At 37.6% G+C, this 18,663-nt stretch overlaps 1 long non-coding RNA gene across 2 annotated transcripts in view; it reads right to left on the minus strand.

The window, feature by feature from the left end:
- Positions 1 to 667: 667 nt before the first annotated feature.
- LOC138414000 (uncharacterized) overlaps positions 668 to 18,663 on the minus strand; it is a 77,099-nt gene continuing 59,103 nt past the window's right edge. For both annotated transcript variants that reach the window (XR_011246377.1, XR_011246376.1), the window contains 2 exons: positions 10,691 to 10,776; positions 668 to 727 (listed from right to left, as the gene is read on the minus strand). This is a non-coding gene — a long non-coding RNA (uncharacterized lncRNA). The remainder of the gene's footprint in view (positions 728 to 10,690; positions 10,777 to 18,663) is intronic.

The raw sequence follows: 18,663 nt of genomic DNA on the forward strand, positions 1-18,663 counted from the left end.
TGGAAAACACAGTTGGGCACTTATCTCCACCAGCTGAAACTAGCCTCAGTTAAGCCTTTTAATCTGCTGTCTCATCAGGCCATGCATTTGTTTGATAGATGGCTCAGTTGCCTCTGGCCTGTCATGTTGTTATTTGCTTTGAACTCTGAACATCTGGGTGGCAAGGACTAGCTGTCTAATATTGTTTTTTTAGTGTTTGGATATACAGAAAAATACATTAAAATTCTTCTAATCATTAGGATGAATCAAGAACCACTATTCCAATATGTTGAAGGCAAAATCAACCTTCTAAGCTTGGAGCACAAAGAGAAACAAAAGTGACCCATGTCACAGTCCTCTGTCCCCTTCTAGTCACTTCTGCAGAGTACGGCACACTCAGCCACCTTTAAAACAACCACAAACGCAGATTCCTTAACCACTGACTGTATTTTCTTCCTGGTATTACTGGGATTTATCTTAAACTATGCCTTTGCTTCACTACATATGTTAACCACATTCATTAACAATTTTTAAAGTTCTCCTTCTTCTTATCACCCTTAAAGTACACTTTATTTATTAAAAGATAATGAGCACATGTTCAGGAAATAGTAAAAGCCAAGCTTACATTTTTATCGAATTCATATTTTACATTTATATTTTCTGATTAAAATCAGAAGGGTAACTGGTGCTTCCTTCACTTCTACAGGAGAGAAAGACGGGCTGCGCCTCTTGAGAAACAAAAATGTATCTGAAAAAAATTAAAATTTATCTTAAAAAAACATATTATACCTTTACAATGTCAAATACATTAATAATTGGGTGGTAGTGATATTTTTTTTTTATTTGGTCAGTTGGCATTATGTAGAATGCCACAGTGGAAATGATGAACTTTTCTTCAAAAATTAGGATAGCCAATAAAAATTAATTTAAAAAAAACGGACATAATTAAACAAAACCAAACAAACAATCCCAGACATTTATAGTAAAACCTATAAAAGACCTAAATGGTAAAACAATTATTCTACAATGATCTATGAATTCAATGTAATACCAATAAAAATATACTTAGACTATTTCTATTTTTTTAATTTTTTAAAAGTGTAATGATAAGAATTAGCTACACATATAAGTGCTGTATACTAAACATGGAGAAAGCATAGGTTTTGGGGTTTTTTTAAACATCTTTTTGGAGTATAATTGCTTTACAATGTTGTGATAGTTTCTGCTGTATAACAAAGTGAATCAGCTATATGTATACATATATCCCCATATCCCCTCCCTCTTGCGTCTCCCTCCCACCGTCCCTAAACCTCCTCTCTAGGTGGTCACAAAGTACCCAGCTGATCTCCCTGTGCTATGTGGCTGCTTTCCACTAGCTATTTTACATTTGGTAGTGTATATATGTCCATGCCACTCTCTCACTTGGTCTCAGCTTACCATTCCCCCTCCCCATGTCCTCAAGTCCATTCTCTATGTCTGTGTCTTGGTTCCTGTCCTGCCCTTAGATTCTTCAGAACCATTTTTTTTTTTTAAATTCCATATATAAGTGTTAGCATACGGTATTTGTTTTTCTCTTTCTGACTTACCTCACTCTGTATGACAGTCTTTAGGTCCATCAACCTCACTATAGATAAATCAATTTCATTTCTTTTTATGGCTGAGTAACATTCCATTGTATGTATGTGCCACATCTTCTTTATCCATTCATCTGTCGATGAACACTTAGGTAGCTTCCATGTCCTGGCTATTGTAAATAGTGATGCAATGAACATTGTGGTACATGACTCTTTTTGAATTATGGTTTTCTCAGGGTATACGCCCAGTAATGGGATTGCTGAGTCGTATGGTAGTACTATTTTTAGTTTTTTAAGGAAACGCCATATTGTTCTCCATAGTGGCTGTATCAATATACATTCCCACCAACAGTGCAGGAGGGTTGCCTTTTCTCCACAACCTCTCCAGCATTTATTGTTTGTAGATTTTTTGATGATGGCCATTCTGACTGGTGTGAGGTGATACCGCATTGTGTTTTTTGTTTGTTTTTTTCTAACATCTTTATTGGGGTATAATTGCTTTATAATGGTGTGTTAGTTTCTGCTTTATAACAAAGTGAATCAGTTATACATATATATATGTTCCCATATCTCTTCCCTCTTGCGTCTCCCTCCCTCCCACCCTCCCTACCCCACCCCTCCAGGTGGTCACAAAGCACCGAGCCGATATCCCTGTGCCATGCGGCTGCTTCCCACTAGCTATCTACCTTACGTTTGTTAGTGTATATATGTCCATGCCACTCTCTCGCCCTGTCACAGCTCACCCTTCCCCCTCCCCATATTCTCAAGTCCGTTCTCCAGTAGGTCTGTGTCTTTATTCCTGTCTTACCCCTAGGTTCTTCATGACATTTTTTTTTCTTAAATTCCATATATATGTGTTAGCATACGGTATTTGTCTTTTTCTTTCTGACTTACTTCACTCTGTATGACAGACTCTAGGTCTATCCACCTCATTACAAATAGCTCAATTTTGTTTCTTTTTATGGCTGAGTAATATTCCATTGCATATATGTGCCACATCTTCTTTATCCATTCATCCAATGATGGGCACTTAGGTTGTTTCCATCTCCGGGCTATTGTAAATAGAGCTGCAATGAACATTTTGGTACATGACTCTTTTTGAATTATGGTTTTCTCAGGGTATATGCCCAGTAGTAGGATTGCTGGGTCATATGGTAGTTTTATTTGTAGTTTTTTAAGGAACCTCCATACTGTTCTCCATAGTGGCTGAACCAATTCACATTCTCACCAACAGTGCAAGAGTGTTCCCTTTTCTCCACACCCTCTCCAGCATTTATTGTTTGTAGATTTTTTGATGATGGCCATTCTGACTGGTGTGAGGTGATACTGCATTGTGGTTTTGATTTGCATTTCTCTAAAGATTAGTAAGTTGAACATCCTTTCATATGTTTGTTGACAATCTGTATATCTTCTTGGAAGAAATGTCTATTTAGGTCTTGTACCCATTTTTGGATTGGGTTGTTTGTTTTTTTGATATGGAGCTACATGAGCTGATTGTATATTTTGGAGATTAATCCTTTGTTAGTTGCTTCATTTGCAAATATTTTCTCCCATTCTGAGGGTTGCCTTTTCATCTTGTTTATGGCTTCCTTTGCTGTGCAAAAGCTTTTAAGTTTCATTAGATCCCATTTGTTTATTTTTGTTTTTATTTCCATTTCTCTAGGAGGTGGGTCAAAAGCATAGGTTTTTACATAGATAGCATTGAGATATTTGGCTCGTTTTTCGTATCACTTAAGTGATAACTTAAGAAGTTTTAAGTGTAAACTTAAAAAATTAAACTATGGATAGAAAAAATATACAAAAGTTACAACAAAATGAATTTGTTTCTTGTACCTTTATCAGAGGCTTTTGGAAAACATGAAAAGCACAGGTGAAGGTTATTAAAAGGCATATATTTGTAAATAAGTATTATAAGAACTGACATAACTGAATATGAAGAAGTATTTAAAAATGAAAAACATTTAAGAAACATTAGCCTGGAAAAGAGAAGAATAGGGTCTACCTGCTGAAATATTGAATCATGTCCAAATGAAAGAAATCATGTCCAAAAGAGAAGAATAGGTTCTAAATAAATAACAGGATGGAAGAAAAAACAGAGTAACCACATTGTTGCCAACCCCACTTAAAGACAATGACTCATGAGAACTGCCTTTAAACTGTCATGTCTTGGACCAGACTTCTCATGCTGGGCAAATGGTGAATGTCCTTCAACACCTCCTATTCAACAAATATGCCACATATAGGGACTGGTGGACACCTGAGGCAGGGACACAGATCTGAGCCATGGTGCCATAGAAGGAACCAGGAATTTTCCCACAAAAAGGCCACTGATAACTGAGGAAATGCAGAAAATCGAGGAAATGCAGAAAAAACTGGCTGAATGGACACAAAAACAAGACTTGTATATATGTTGTCTACAAGAGACCCATTTCAGACCTAGGGACACATACAGACTGAAAATGAGGGATGGAAAAATATATTCCATGCAAATGGAAATCAAAAGAAAGCTGGAGTAACAATTCTCATATCAGACAAAATAGACTTTAAAATAAAGATTATTACAAGAGACAAAGAAGGACACTACATGATGATCAAGGGATCAATCCAAGAAGAAGATATAACAATTGTAAATATTTATGCACCCAACATAGGAGCACCTCAATTCATAAGGCAAATGCTAACAGCCATAAGAGGGGAAATTGACAGTAACACAATCATAGTAGGGAACTTTAACACCCGACTTTCACAAATGGACAGATCATCCAAAATGAAAACAAATAAGGAAACACAAGCTTTAAATGATACATTAAACAAGATGGACTTAACTGATATTTATAGGACATTCCATCCAAAAACAACTGAATGCACTTTCTTCTCAAGTGCTCATGGAACATTCTCCAGGATAGATCATATCTTGGGTCACAAATCAAGCCTTGGTAAATATAAGAAAACTAAAATCATATCAAGTATCTTTTCTGAGCACAATGCTATGAGACTAGATATCAATTACAGGAAAAAATCTGCAAAAAGTACAAACACATGGAGGTTAAATAATACACTACTAAATAACCAAGAGATCACTGAAGAAATCAAATAGGAAATCAAAAAAATACCTAGAAACAAATGACAATGAAACACAATGACCCAAAACCTATGGGATGCAGCACAAGCAGTTCTAAGAGGGAATTTTATAGCAATAAAATCCTACCTTAAGAAACAGGAAACATTTTGAAAAAACAAACTAACCTTGCACCTAAAGCAATTAGAGAAAAAAGAACAAAAAAAACCCCAGTTAGCAGAAGGAAGGAAATCATAAAGATCAAATACAAAATAAATGAAAAAGAAATGAAGGAAACAAGAGCAAAGATCAATAAAACTAAAAGCTGGTTCTTGAGAAGATAAACAAAATTGATAAACAATTAGCCAGGCTCATCAAGAAAAAAAGGGAGAAGACTCAAATCAATAGAATTAGAAATGAAAAAGGAGAAGTAACAACTGACACTGCAGAAATACAAAAGATCATGAGAGATTACTACAAGCAACTCTAAGCCAATAAAATGGAAAACCTGGAAGAAATGGACAAATTCTTAGAAAGGCACAACCTGCCAAGATTGAATCAGGAAGAAATAGAAAATATGAACAGACCAATCACATGCACTGAAATTGAAACTGTGATTTAAAATCTCCCAACAAACAAAAGCCCAGGACCAGATGGCTTCACAGTCGAATTCTATCAAACATTTAGAGAAGAGCTAACACCTATCCTTCTCAAACTCTTCCAAAATATAGCAGAGGGAGGAACACTCCCAATCTCATTCTACGAGGCCACCATCACCCTGATACCAAAACCAGACAAAGATGTCACAAAGAACGAAAACTACAGGCCAATATCACTGATGAACATAGATGCAAAAATCCTCAACAAAATACTAGCAAACAGAATCCAACAGCACATTAAAAGGATCATACACCATGATCAAGTGGGGTTTATTCCAGGAACGCAAGGATTCCTCAATATACACAAATCAATCAACGTGATACACCATATTAACAAATTGAAGGAGAAAAAACATATGATCATCTCAATTGATGCAGAAAAAGCTTTCAACAAAATTCAACACACATTTATGATAAAAACCCTCAAGAAACTAGGCATAGAGGGAAATTACCTCAACATAATAAAGGCCATATATGACAAACCCACAGCCAATATCATTCTCAATGGTGAAGAATTGAAACCATTTCCACTAAGAACAGGAGCAAGACAAGGTTGTCCACTCTCACCACTATTATTCAACATAGTTCTGGAAGTTTTAGCCACAGCAATCAGAGAAGAAAAAGAAATAAAAGGAATCCAAATCAGAAAAGAAGAAGTAAAGTTGTCACTGTTTGCAGATGACATGATACAATACATAGAGAATCCTAAAGATGCTACCAAAAAACTACTAGAGCTAATCAACGAATTTGATAGAGTAGCAGGATATGAAATTAATGCACAGAAATCTCTTGCATTCCTATACACTAATGATGAAAAATCTGAAAGAGAAATCAAGGAAACACTCCCATTTACCACTGCAAAAAAAAGAATAAAATACCTAGGAATAAACCTACCTAAGGAGACAAAAGACCTGTATGCAGAAAACTATAAGACAATGATGAAATAAATTAATGATGATACAAGCAGATGGAGAGATATACCATGTTCTCCGATTGGAAGAATCAACATTGTGAAAATGACTCTACTACCCAAAGCAATCTACAGATTCAATGCAATCCCTATCAAACTACCAACAGCATTTTTCACAGAGCCAGAACACAATTTGTATGGAAACACAAAAGACCTCGAATAGCCAAAGCAATTTTGAGAAAGAAAAACGGAGCTGGAGGAATCAGCTTCCCTGACTTCAGACTATACTACTAAAGCTACTGTAATCAAACAGTATGGTACTGGCACAAAAACAGAAATATTGATCAATGGAACAGGATAGAAAGCTCAGAGATAAACCCACTCACATATGGTCACCTTATTTTTGATAAAGGAGGCAAGAATATACAATGGAGAAAAGACAGCCTCTTTAATAAGTGGTGCTGGGAAAACTAGACAGCTACATGTGAAAGAATGAAGTTAGAACACTCCCTAACACCATACACAAAAATAAACTCAAAATGGATTAAAGACCTAAATGTAAAGCCAGATACTATAAAATTCTTAGAGGAAAACATAGGCAGAACATTCTATGACATAAATCACAGCAAGATCTTTTTTGACCCACCTGCTAGAGAAATAGAAATAAAAACAAAAATAAACAAATGTGATCTAATGAAACTTAAAAGCTTTTGCACAGCAAAGGAAGCCATAAACAAGATGAAAAGACCACCCTCAGAATGGGAGAAAATATTTGCAAATGAAGCAACTAACAAAGGATTAACCTCCAAAATTTACAAGCAGCTCATTGCAACTCAATATCAAAAAAACAGACAATCCAATCCAAAAATGGGTGGACGACCTAAATAGACATCTTTCTCCCAAGAAGATATACAGATTGCCAACAAAGACATGAAAGAATGCTCAACATCACTCATCATTAGAGAAATGCAAATCAAAACTACAATGAGGTATCACCTCACACTTGTCAAAATGGCCATCATCAAAAAATCTACGAACAATAAATGCTGGAGAGGGTGTGGAGAAAAGGAACATTCTTGCACTGTTGGTGGGAATGTAAATTGATACAGCCACTATGGAGAACAGTATGGAGGTTCCTTAAAAAACTACAAATAGAAGTACCATACGACCCAGCAATCCCACTACTGGGCATATACCCTGAGAAAACCATAATTCAAATAGAGTCATGTACCACAGTGTTCATTGCAGCTCTATTTACAATAACCAGGACATGGAAGCAACCTAAGTGTCCATTGACAGATGAATGGGTCAGGAAGATGTGGCACATATATACAATGAAATATTACTCAGCCATAAAAAGAAACAAAATTGAGTTATTTGTATTGAGGTGGATGGACCTGGAGTCTGTCATACAGAGTGAAGTAAGTCAGAAAGAGAAAACAAATACTGTATGCTAACACATATATATGGAATCTAAGTAAATAAAATGGTTCTGAAGAACCTAGGGGCAGGACAGCAATAAAGACACAGACGTACAGAATGGACTTAAGGACACGGGGAGGGGGAAGGGTAAGATGTGATGAAGTGAGAGAGTGGCATGGACTTATATAATATATACTACCAGATGTAAAATAGATAGCTAGTGGGAAGCAGCCGCATAGCACAGGGTGATCAGCTGGGTGCTTTGTGACCACCTAGAGGGGTGGGATAGGGAGGGTGGGAGGGAGACTCAAGAGGGAGGAGATATGGGGATATATGTATATGTATAGTTGATTCACTTTGTTATACAGCAGAAACTAACACAACATTGTAAAGCAATTATTCTCCAACAAAGTTGTTAAAAAAAAAAAGAATTCCAAGGATTCCAGGGAGAGGAAACTGCATGTTCAAAGACACTGAGGTATCACGATATGCTCAGGGAATATACTTCTGTGTGACTAAAGAGCAGGACAGATGGCAAGAAGAGGTCCTGTAGAATCAGGCCCAGTGCACGTTAGCAGAAGTTTTCCTTTCTGCCATGTTAAGAAGTTTGGGTTTCGTCTTCAAGACAATTGAAGCTCTTACCGCAAGGATTTTTACAGGGAAATGACATCATTGTATTAGCATTTTAATGTTTAAAATATCATTCTGGAAATAGTATGAAATATAGATGGAAAGAATGTAATTTTGGAGACGGTTGCGATGTTTCAGACGAAAAGTATTAAGAAGTGAATTGAGGGTATTGCTATAGGGATGGTGAGACAGAAGCAGAGTCAAGCAGTGGTCAGGAGCTAGCATTGACAGAAATTGTGAATTGCTTTGGTGAAGGAGAAAGAGGAAGGGAAGAATCTAGGAGAATTGTAGTTTCTTGCCTTGGGTAGATAGTGGCACATTTTCCCAAAATAGGCAATACAGAAAGAAAGGGGTGGGGTGGTCAGGAGAGATAGCACATTTAGTTTTCTAGGTATAGAGTTTATGGTGCCTATAAGATATCAAAGGAAAAAGTTGCATTTACTAGAATGTGAGATTCCTGAGGGTAGCGACTTTGTTGGTTTATTTATTTATTTATTTATTATTTTATTTTAAAAAGGTTAAAATGATATGTATTTTTCTTTTTATTTTTTAATTGGGGTATAGTTGTTTTGCAATGTTGTGTTAGTTTCTACTGTACAGAGAAGTGGAGTTCCCTGTGCTCTACAGCAGGTTCTTATTAGTTATCTATTTTATGCATATTAGTGTATATATGTCAATCCCAACCTCCCAATTCATCCCACCACCACCACCCCACCACCCTGTTCGTTTAGTTCAACGTAATCATTGTTTAGCACATTATCTGGCAGATGATAAATGGTTAGTAAATTCCAGTTGACTATGTGTTTTTGTGTGAATTGGGTCTGGATCTCAGGACAATGTTCTAGGCAATTATTAATGCTCTTTGGTTTCCTTACACAGAAAATTCTAGAACCTCTTCTGATGTCCACCAAGACCATTTTAGTTCCAGAAATAGGACAATTCTGGTCCACTCCAAAAGGAGTGAATTACAGAAATCTTACTGAGATTCCTAATGGTCCTATTACTCTTTAACAGATATAAGAAGGGTTGTTTGTTTACTGACAGAAGAAGACAAATTTGCAAAATAAATTTTTAAAGTGATCAGAGTGAGCAGAATGAATGATAAGTCATAGCATTGGAGTGAGCCTCTGATACTTTTTTAATCACATGTGTGGCTTTTAAGTTGCTATTGAAATGGTTAGGAGAGCCAAGTATGATTGCTGAGGATGGCTGTGATCCACATACGCATCAAAACTCTAAAAGAGATTGTTGCATCAGAATGAGAAGCAGTGAGAAATGCAGAGCTCAAGTAGAAATCTGGAAAAGACTTTAAGAAAAAAGAAGGAAAGAGAAAAACACCCTATAGTAAATGGCTGTGCTACTTGGAGAAACTGGAACAAATCTTTTTTTGTCAGAGAAGCTTGAACTACCTGCCTATCCCTTTAAGCATTTTCATGTACAAATCAAACACAGATGGCCCATTACGTTTATGACCTCCTGTCAATTACTCTCGATGGAGCATACATTAATTATTGAAATATTTTCATAGTATATAAGTTGTTAGTGGTTACATTGCCATAGATAATTTCAGTTTTCTGATTAGAAGCCGGTATAAACAATTTTATTTATAAAAATTAATCTCTTGAATGTAGTACAAACTACAAATACAGTAGTAAATTTTTTTTTCCATTTAACAAAGCCAAACTAGAAATCCTGGCCTCTGTCCTTGGAAGTCAGCATTGTTAGCACTGCGTACAATACATAAACTCTGTCAAAATCTATTACAATTATATTAAATTTTGATTACTGGAGTTGTTTGTTATTTATGTCTAGAAGATAAAGATAATATTGGGAATAACCCTCTTCTATTCGATGCATAAATTACATCCATAAAATATCTTGTTTTGTAAACAGTAAAATTAAAAAAAAAAAGACTAAACTTGGTTGAAGTTTCAAATTGTTGCATCTACTTTAGTTCAAGTAAGTCCATAAACACTTCAGATGGTGGGAAAGTCCACCGAGTGTTTAGACTCTTAACTGGGTTGCTAGTTTTTGTCTGGCTTAATAAACAAAATGCTGGGGTCAGTTAACTGTTGGAGAACAGTAACAGCATTCCAGTGAAGCAGCACCTTCAGAGAATGTGGAGAAACACTTTGAAGAAACTTAGAGAAAAGCCTAGGCATTTTCTGTCACTGTGGGAGGAAGCTATTCATTCAAGAAACATCAACTGAGCACCTACTATGTGCAGGGAACTTCTCTAGGCATTTGGAGTACATTTGAGGGACAAAGCAAAGATTTCTGCTCCTACCAGTGTAGATTCTAACAGAACTGATTGCCTCCTTTAATCCTCGGACAGCTGAGCTAACTTACCTAAGGTCACTCAGCAAAAAGGTAGTCAAGACAGAATAAGAGCCCAGGTTGTCAGAGTCCATGTTCTTAACCCACCAGCTCTCTCAGGCCGTTACTGTTTCCAACTCACCTTTCTCTGGGTCCTTGAGACATGAATACTTATATGTTGTTAGCTAAACTTTCTTCAGTAAAAGTCTTCAGTTAGGCAGATTAACCCTAAAAGAAAAAGAAAAAAGTTGTCTTTATCTATTCTCTCTGAAATTCACTTTTGAAAAGAATGTTTAGGCAAAGAATGGTACAAAGGAGATAGTCATCACAGGAATGCTGATTTCACAGCCCAGTGGGATAAGGTGGCCCTGGAGGCAGCAGGCAAAGTCAACATGCTTCTTTCATTGGCTTCTTTCTCTGGCCAAAGCCAAAGAGGGTTAAAAACTATAATTCTCGAGAGAGATGAATAGGCAGTGCTGATGGCACTCTGCTTTCACAACGGGTTTGCGCAACATGGAAAAGAGCAATTCCCACATACCTCAGCTGCAACTAAGGCTGCAGAATTGTGGTTCCCAGCTAGAATCATGCCACAGGATGGAAATTTAGCATATATACCAGGTGCAAATCATCTACCAGTGAGCAATGCTTATATATTGGACCCCTCTCAGACATTCATAAGAAACATGACCAGTGGGGAGAATTCATGTAAAATTTATTGACATATTAATAAATGCTGTTCAATTAATTTTGGGTGTTAATTTTGCAAAATTAAACGGTAATGTATTTTCATATCATTAATAATGAAACTCTCAAGTTTATTTAGCACTTCATATTTTTTTAATTGAAGTATAGTTAATTTACAATGTTGTGTTAGTTTCAAGTATACAGCAAAGTGATTCAGTTATATATATATACATATATATATATATATATTCTTTTTCACGTCCTTTTCCCTTATAGCTTATTACAAGAGATTGAGTAGAGTTCCCTGTGCAATAAAGTAGGACCTTGTTGTTTGCCTATTTTATATATAGTAGTGTATATATGTTAAACGCAAACTCTTAATTTACCCCTCCCACACTAACCCTGCATTTCATATTTTTAAAACCTTTTGGTAAAAGAGAGAGAGGGTCAGAGACTTCAGATGACTTGTCTGAGGTCACATCACGTTTAGCAGAGAACAGCCTAGAACCTAAGCTTACCGGTTTACATCAGGTTCTAGACACTCCTTCAGGCTTCTTATTTGATCCTCGCCAAAGGAGATAGAGAAGGTATTATCATGTCCATGGACAAGTGAGAGCCCGAAGCTCAGAAACTCAGAGCAAGTCAGTGTTTAATTCAGTTCAAAAGCAAGTAACCAGGCATACAAAGTCCAGCGAGGGTGTGTGGGTGAGGAGGGCATGGGTAGGAGAAGCTAAGGCACACAAAGATAGAAAATGCAATAATAGAAATATGTGCAAGGTATGGAAGTTGTACAGAGGTGGAAGTAATTAACTTCATCTAGGATTAAATAAAGATTCAACTAGTTGCAAATATATCTGTGTTGTAATCAAAACTCCAATGATCTTGTGACTAGTGATGCAGTGTCTAAAGCTATTGATTTTTATGAGATTGAACAAGAAAATTACATGGGAATCTTGGAAAAAATAGACTTATGCTTACTGAATCAGAAACTTTGGAGATTCCCCCAAGTGATTTCCTCTCCACATTCAAGTCTGAAGAGCACTGGTCTACAACATCCCTCTCCTATTATACCTTAATCCTATCAGAAAAAAATCAGGCAACTTGACATAGACTGTTCTTAGCGAACCCATGAGGACTCCAAGCCAGCTAGGCTTCCATCTCCAATTTCCTTCCCAGTCTAGTGTTCTCGATGTACATCACCCTCTGATCAAGGATTACAAAATACTCAATTAAAATTTTCTCTTAAATTTTGTTGAAATTCAACATCTAATTCACGGGCTATCAAGTGTTTCAAGCATTCCAAAATTCACCTTTAAAATATTTGGAAAGTAAATCACCATTTGTACATCTCTAAATTCCCAGTAATTCTCCCATTTCCCACATTTCTAATCCCATCTGCTGGTTTTCTTTGCCCCCTTATAAGATAATCAATCCATCAAGATGCAGAGACCTGGGTGTGTTTACAGTGGCTGGGGAAGCTATGATGAATTCTACCCTGTGCTGAAGCTTCAGGTTTCTCTTACAAGTGTTTGTTTAAACCAGGCTCCTCGAGAGCAACTGGGGCAGTTTCTACTTGTTTGCAATTGTTCTCTTCCCGGCTTGGGGAACCCCTCCAGCCTCCATCCTGGGATAAGAGAAGAAGGAATTATCCTCCTCTGCTCCAATTCTCACTACTCAGCTAGGGGCAGTAGAGCTAGTATAACTCATTACTGTAACATTAAAAGAAATTTTAAATAAATAAAATTACTTGCAAGTCTACCATCCTGACAAGTTCATGGTCCATATATATATAAAGTTAAGTTTATGTATGGGTTTGCTTTTTAACTTTCCTTAAGAGTACATCACAAACTTTTTTCGATATTGCTATAGACTTCATAGCCTTTTACTGCAATCTTGATATGCTATGTGTATGGAATAAATCTACTACTCTTGGACATCGAGTTGGCTTCCAATTTTTCATTATGAGAAATAAATTCTAAAAGCTCATTTTAGAGATTTTTAGAGATTCAATCCCCATATTGAACAATTATCCTTAAAGAAAAGAAAAAAACTGGCCCAAAGTAGCCAGGATTACTTTGTTAACTTCCATTAGCCTACCCATAAGTATATATCATTAGTCACAAGAGGGACCAGGCAGAAAAGTATAAAGAAAATTATATAAAATTTATCCTTATCTTTAAAAATCAGCTGAATATACATGTTCTGTTGAGACCCAAAAGTATCATTTTCATTTATGAATTACTATAAATAATATAGACTAAAATATATTAGTTATTAATACACATGGGTTAGCTTCATTGCACTGAAAGTTTCTGAGTTACAAACAATTCATGGGTTACATGGTAGGCCATTTCCTGATTGATGCCTGCACTTGGGTAGAGCCGACTAGAGATTTGCTATAGCCTAACATTTTAATAAAGCTGTAATTTGATTACATTCTCACTTTCTGTTTTAGACTGTAGAGCTGAAAACACATTACTATCCCTCACATAGAATCTGTTTAACCTTTATTTAGATTACACTCAATCCAGCCATTGCACTGAGAACCAGCCCAACATCTGACTTCTGTTTTCCCTTTTCTGTTCTACTACCTGTCATTGGCCCCTCAGTAATGGTGACACTTATTTTGGTGAAGCATGAGGATGACAGTAGAAGCCTCAAGGAGTAGCCCACCTTTGAGGACAAGGGCTCCTCTGGCATTTCAGGCCATGAGAAGGGTGGAGAGGCAGAAAAGTTGAGGGAAGCAAATTTTTTTTTTTTTTTAGTTATTACTATCTTTATTTTATTAATGAAGCAAAGTGACTAATTTTTCTACAGCTACACATCTAGTAAATGACAGAGTTAGATTTTTTTGTTGTTATTAGTTTCTGCTTTATAACAAAGTGAATCAGTTATACATATACATTTGTTCCCATATCTCTTCCCTCTTGCGTCTCCCTCCCTCCCACCCTCCCTATCCCCCCGCTCCAGGCAGTCACAAAGCACCGAGCTGATCTCCCTGTGCTATGCAGCGGGAAGCAACTTTTTGTTGTTGTTGTTGTTTTGCTAAGTAGATGATCAGCAAAGGAGAAGGAAAAAAATAAGTTTTAAAAGATGGTTTGGGGATAAATCATGGAGGGCTTTGAATGACAGGAGAAAGAGTCTGGATAATAAGAAAGTATTTTAAGCAGGAGTAAATCAAAACCAGATTGCGCTTTGTAAAGGTTTAGCTCGGTGAAATGGATGGAAGAGAGAAGGGCCTGCCGAGGCTAAGTAACTAGGGAGCCACAGATGGTTAAAAGCTGGTGAGAAGGGTCTGGATGAAGAGGCAGGAGTAAGAAGGGAGAGGAGGACATGTGTGTAAGAGAAGAACAGAAATCATTGGGTGAAGGGGACAAGAAAGTTGATCTTAGCAATATGTTCTCAGGACAATCTCCTTCACAGGCCCGAAGTCCTAAGCAAACACCACTTTGTTACAAGGCCATCTTCTAAAATAGTAAAAATCTATAGGCCTCAGGTATCAAACTGGCTGAAACAATTGTTTGCACCTGGGCACAAATGTTGTGATTGAAATGTAAATGTGTCATTGACTTTCTGACCACATTTGAAAAGGACCAATAGGTGTGGTTTGGTTTGTTTTTTTGACTAATGCTGCCCAATCTCTGAATGGCTGACTACCTCAGTGGACATGAGCCACCCAATTTCTCAACATCTGGTAAGTGATTAGGCTGCCTGGCCCCGCCTGCCCTGGAAGAAGGAAAATTCAGTGAGAAAGTCACAATGGATGTTCTCCGTCTTCTTGGAGAAGCAAAGGCAATGTTAAAGAAAAAATGAGGGCTTCCCTGGTGGTGCAGTGGTTGAGAGTCCGCCTGCCGATGCACGGGACACGGGTTCGTGCCCCGGTCTGGGAAGACCCCACATGCCGCGGCTGGGCCCGTGAGCCATGGCCCCTGAGCCTGCGCGTCCGGAGCCTGTGCTCCGCAACGGGAGAGGCCACAACAGTGAGAGGCCCACGTACACACCCCCACCAAAAAAAAAAAAAAGTAAAAGAAAAAATGAGAAAATGCAAGAGGGAGGAGATGTGAGGATATATGTATATGTATAGATGATTTACTTTGTTATAAAGCAGAAACTAACAAACCATTGTAAAGCAATTATACTGTAATAAAGATGTTAAAAAAAAGAAAAGAAAAGAAAAAATGAGAGTGACTGAGTGACGTGTGGGTTTAAGTAGAGTTGAGAAAAGTTGTATCAGAGATTCTGGTAGGACTCACTGAAAATTAAAATTGGTAAATAATTTGGCAGTAACTATTAAAACATAAAATATGCATATCCAACAATTTCACTGTAAGTAGCCATGCTAGAAAAATACTCATAGCAAATGAGTATTATGCATATGAGCGCATGAGAAATATTTTGGCACATAAGGAAGTATGTACAGGGATATTCGCTGCAGTGCTGTTTATAATAGCAAAAAGGTGAAAAGAATCTTCCTGTATATTGATTGTACAGGAATAATATGGCTATGTTACTAGCCATAACATGGGCAATCTAGAAACAGAAAGCATAATGTGTATCTGTTCACTAACAAGATAAGCTCTCCAAGACACTGATGAGTGAAAATATCAAGTGCATAATGATATTTAGAATATGACACATGTTTTATACCAAAGACATCTTTCCTCTAAAATAATTTATTTTTTTTTAAGTCAAGTGAGCTTTAATCCAGGGGTTAGTGGTTGAATAGCAATAGATGATAGACAGACAGACAAGCAAACCTCCACTGGCAGTCTCCATTAGAGCTACCAATTTTATGTATGATTACCAAAACCACTCTGTTCAATATAACGGTGCAGCCCTCACAGCTTAAATAACTTGGCAAAATAAATATCCAAGGGCATGCTACTGAATTACCAACACAGGAACATCCTCATTTATGTCATATTTAAAAGGGAGCGTGAAACATTATATCCTCCTGAGATGAAATCCATCAGTGGCACTGATTTCAAATCAGCTCCAAATAATCTAGATTGGAATTTATTCACTCAAATATTTTTCTTTGTTTAGAAATAAGTGGAAGCAAATTAACTTCCAAATTAGAAACTATGTCTACCGTACCTTTCTATCAGTTCTAATTTTCGAGGACGAGGTAGAGCTGATGCAATTTTAATATAGTTTAGCTGGTAGTGATTATTGCAAGATCTTCTTTTGATCCCTTAGGACTTTTTCACTTAAAAACTTGATGGTGTTGGGGTAAAGTGTTATAAGAGGGATTCTAGCACATGACAGAAAAGAAAATATTAACCCACTACGTAGCCAAGAGCTGGATTAATCTTTTAAGCAATCCAAAAGAGAATCAGAACATGAACCCTAAAAGACAGTTCAAATATTCTGAAAAATGCTCAAATGCATCTACTTGTAACAGTCCACTTTGGTGGATTTTCAGTTATTTTGGTCACCTTGCTTTGACTCCTTATCTCTCAGAAGTAAGTTTTCATGTAAGTCGTTTTATTTTTCATGTGTTTGAAAGTAATCACCACTGAATATTTCTTTGAACCTAAAAGTTGAACAGTCTGTCATGCTGAGCACATGAGAGTCACTATGGAGAAAGGGTGTTTAATGAATAACTTTGCAGTAAAAGGCCTTGAAAAGTTCCTCTAAACATTAGACTCGTGCTTGCTTTCTGAAATACATTAACAGCCTCCAGAAGGCTCAGAGTTGCTGGCAACCCAGTTAGGCAGACTTCAGAAGTCCCTGATACTTGAAGTGCTTCGCAAGGTTTGTGAAAACTCTCACCCCTCCCCAGCCCTGTCCCTGCTCTCCATCATCCCCCACTCCCCCACCTCCATCCCCAGCCAGTGTTTGGAGATCACATGGATTGGAGTTCTCCTGGAGAGAAAGATTGATAAAGCAAAGCCATTGGAGTTATTTCCTATGCATGAAATTGATTAAATCCTTCACTAAATGGCTTATAAATTTGCTTCTCATATTTCTGTCACCCACTGAAAAGATTACAGAAACTCTGCATATAACCATGTTGTATACAATACCAAATTACAAAAGGTTGTAAAAACTAATGTTTTGTTTAAAGTTTTGAGCAGGACCATATGCCTTCAGTGACCTTGAGTAAGCTATTTTAATTCAAAACATTTCAAAGAATAGAGAGGGGAGAAATATTCAACTCCATAACAAACCAGACAAGTGGTGGGTAGACCTCGGTTAACTTTGCTGAACTTCTGCTCTTTCCTCCAAGAGTGGAAAGTGAAGCCCCTCCCACCAATGCCTTATAGCTCCAAAGCTGGGAAGCCCACGTTGTGTCAACAAGGATATATTTACAGAGGAGATGAGAAAAAAGGGCTTTTAGACCTCCCAAAGTTGAATCTGCTCTATTATTTTTAGTTCAGAGACACATCCTAATGAGTTCTGGGTCTTGCATAGACCTGTAGGACTATGAAGAAAAGCTGACAAATGTTAGCATGGGTGATGGGATTGTTTTATGTTTAGGTTTTTTGTTTGTTTATTTTTCATCTTTCCCCATCTTTCAAATGTCAGTTCTCTTCTTTCTTCCACGTGAGAATTCCTTCCAACTCTTGTGTCACCATGGCGGGATGGGGTGGGATTTTAGCAAAGAAGAGATTTATAGGCAAGCACGTGACTTACAGATGTGACTTGGGAAACTAATCCTTTGCTTAACATGGCCTTAAAAGTACCTTCACTTGGGTTTCCCTGGTGGCGCAGTGGTTAAGAATCTGCCTGCCAATGCAGGGGACATGGGTTCGAGCCTGGTTCGTGAAGATTCCACATGCCACAGAGCAACTAAGCCCGTGCACCACAACTAGTGAGCCTGTGCTCTGGAGCCCACGAACCACAACTACTGGAGCCCGTGTGCCACAGCTACTGAAGCCCGTGTGCCTAGAGACCGTGCTCTGCAGCAAGAGAAGCCACCACAATGAGAAGCCTGCGCACAGCAACAAAGGGTAGCCCCCACTCACTGCAACTAGAGAAAGTCCGTGCACAGCAACAAAGATCCAATGCAGCCAAAATTAAATAAATAAAATAAATAAATTTATTTTTTAAAAAATAAAGAAAATAAAAAGTACCTTCACTTCTACAGGAAAAATGATATTCTTTCATAACATTTATAAGACATCATGTCTCCAGCAAGAATTAACATTTGGCATTAACGGCCAGCTCTGACAAGAGCTTCAAGAGGAGACGTTTATAACCAAGGATGTGCTTAAGATCCCTACTGGCCTGACCTTCGTGGTACACATCCCCAACCTCCTGTCACCTTCAGGAATAGCCAGAGTAGGAGCCAAGATGCTGCCACAGGCGCCACCATCTGGACCCCAGTACAGTGGAAACAGGGCGATGCTGTCACGGGGGCCTGGGGGGACAGGGGGAGAGGGGGAAGGGCAGAGGACTTTCCAACACCAGCCTAGGTACACATCT

The sequence above is a fragment of the Delphinus delphis genome, chromosome 2 (assembly GCF_949987515.2).
Source record: "Delphinus delphis chromosome 2, mDelDel1.2, whole genome shotgun sequence".
Lineage (NCBI taxonomy): Eukaryota > Metazoa > Chordata > Mammalia > Artiodactyla > Delphinidae > Delphinus > Delphinus delphis.